Here is a 2,500-nt window from a genome sequence, read left to right as displayed (position 1 = left end):
AGAGAGCTGATGTCATTGTTTAGTACTGATTAATACTGAAGTTATATAAGGAGACGGCTATAAATGTGCAGCTTATTTAAAAATGTTGATTAAGTAACAGAAAAGATGTTATGACACTTGTTACTGTGCTGGTTTTGTTTTTCACTTTGACTATGTGGTGGAAGGTTTAAAAATATAGTTTACTTCTGCTAAATCTTTTAAGAGAAAATTGCAACAGCACGACTGTTCAGCACAGGGCTGTGGGAAGAAGGGGAAGGGTGAGATACTATGCTGCAGAACCCATTTTGTATCTGCCTAAAATTACTTACTGCTCATAAATGCCATCTGGCCCCACTATAGTGTGCATGCCCATGACTGTAACTGGCAACTGTTTCTGAGTGTGTGCTGGACACTGTGATGTTGAGGGATACCATAATACACTGCAGTATGGGTAAAGCCTGCTTCAAGCAGAAAAGGTTAAATGAAAAGCCTCAGATAGGGCTAGAATAGTTTTAGGGAGTTGCATCTAGTTACGTTTGCTGTATTAACTCCTTTTTATCAGTTAGTTTTACATACTAAAGAGATTTCACCCTGACTGATCCTTCCATGGTACTGGGTAGGGCAGAGTTATTGCACATGCATCCCTGTATCATTGCTGGGAAACGAAACAGAAGTACTACTGCCTCTTTTTATGTGCAGTGGCCCAAAAGACTTCTTGTACACATGTTGTGTGCCAGCTGCCTGTGTGTCTTCATGCTTGCATGTGTGTTTACATGTGGCTGAAATAGCCTCACAAGTGCAGTTGCTGAGTGGATACATGTAAAAATACTTTGGACCAGCATTGTTTATCCTTTTGTGTCAGAGTTGAGAGATATCAGTATGAAGACATTTATCCCAGTCCTCTGCAGATGGAAGGGGCTGGGAGTGCTTTCTGGTGCACCTCTCCTTGTGCAGCTTTTTATCTCCAGATAAGGCCTTTGGAGGAGAATGCGTTAGATGTGTAGGCTTTCTGCAGGATGCATGCACTGTTTGTGCAGATTTGCCAAATGGGAAGGTAAACATGCTTGTCTCTGGACTAATTAGAGAATTATTAAGTTTTCATGCTCATTGTGATCAGATTATTTCAAAAGGTTTTTAAATTGCATGTGCGCCACGAGCAAACTTAACCTGGTTCTCATCAGTGATTAAAATTACACACCAAGCTTTGTGACGTTTGATTCAGGAGCAATTAGGCTGTCATTTTAGCCATCTCAGATACCAAAACTAATTTTGATTCATTTTCATTCTATGCAAATCTTCTGATGTATCTTAAACTGATCACTTCCTCTCTCTGATGTAGCTGACAAGATTAGACTTGATTACACTTAAAAAAAATTAAGCAGCTATCCTTCATACTTAATATCTCAGTGACCTTCACTGAAGCCTTTCTAGGGAAGGATTTTTTTTTTAATCCCAAAATCACACTGAGTGATTTAATGTAGGGATATAGCACCTGTCTATTATGTATGTAAACTTATATTGTCCAGTTACACAACGTTTTTGGATTAGATATTATTTTCTTGCAAATGAGAGGATGTAGAAAAAAATTAATGTTTCAGATATCTAACACAATAGTTTTCAGGATGCAATCAAACTTTTGTACTTAATTGAAAACTTATCTGATAAATTGGTTACTGCTTTTGTCTAAAATTAATGAGATCTATCATGCTGACTTATGACTGGAATGAAGATTGCTTACCTCCTGCATAAAAGCAAGGCAGAGTCTATATCATAGGCTGAAAAAACCACTAAAGTTTCAGAGTACTCAGCTGTTGTGTACAGTGCCATCGTTCTGCAAGCTGAGAGATCTGCAAGGACTCAGGGTAGCTTAGGCTGTAATCAGGCTACTATTACAGTGGTTGGAGCCTTGCAGGCTCAGGAAAAAAATGAAGGAAAGCAGACTTTTAACCAGTGTGTGCCCGACTTTCCTCTGGTGCTTTTACCCTGCTGCCAGACACTGATATGGCTTTTATAGAGTGCATCTTGTTCTCAACAAAGGGAGTTTATGGTCTAAGACGCCTGCCTGCAAGAAATGATTGAAGGATTTTCATCAGTAGTGCTTGCGTATGATTTGTTAAGCTAGGGAAGATGTTGATTGAGGCAGTGGTTGAGAGATGGGCAACTCACCAGGACTGATAACATCAAAATGGTATTTGAAATGGTGTTCATTACGTTTTGCAACGAAAAAACTGAGTGCATGCAATTGTCCCCTAGGATGATGGGACTGGTTGCAGTAAATATTAATTTCTGTTCTGTTGCCCATTGAGGTGACTAAAGTGTGGGGAAGAATTGTGATTGGTGCTTAATCAGGGATAGCCAGCTACCTGCTGGGGACTTTTGCTCAAGGAAGATTTGTAGTAAGCTGATTTACTTGGTAAAATGAGAACCTTCAAAGAGTTCTGCCTGTGTTGACAATGCTGCAATATTTAGAACTCTTAGTTTACATTATCTTGCTGTCATTAGGGAGAAATAAAGACCGAGC

At 39.3% G+C, this 2,500-nt stretch overlaps 1 protein-coding gene across 1 annotated transcript in view; it reads left to right on the top strand.

The window, feature by feature from the left end:
- Nucleotides 1-2,500, top strand: part of ZFHX4 (zinc finger homeobox 4) — a 150,064-nt gene that overhangs the window by 20,784 nt on the left and 126,780 nt on the right. The gene's annotated exons all lie outside the window — the stretch shown is intronic.

Source organism: Oenanthe melanoleuca, chromosome 2, assembly GCF_029582105.1.
Source record: "Oenanthe melanoleuca isolate GR-GAL-2019-014 chromosome 2, OMel1.0, whole genome shotgun sequence".
NCBI classification, from domain to species: Eukaryota; Metazoa; Chordata; class Aves; order Passeriformes; family Muscicapidae; genus Oenanthe; species Oenanthe melanoleuca.
This window is presented reverse-complemented; position numbering and strand designations above follow the sequence as displayed.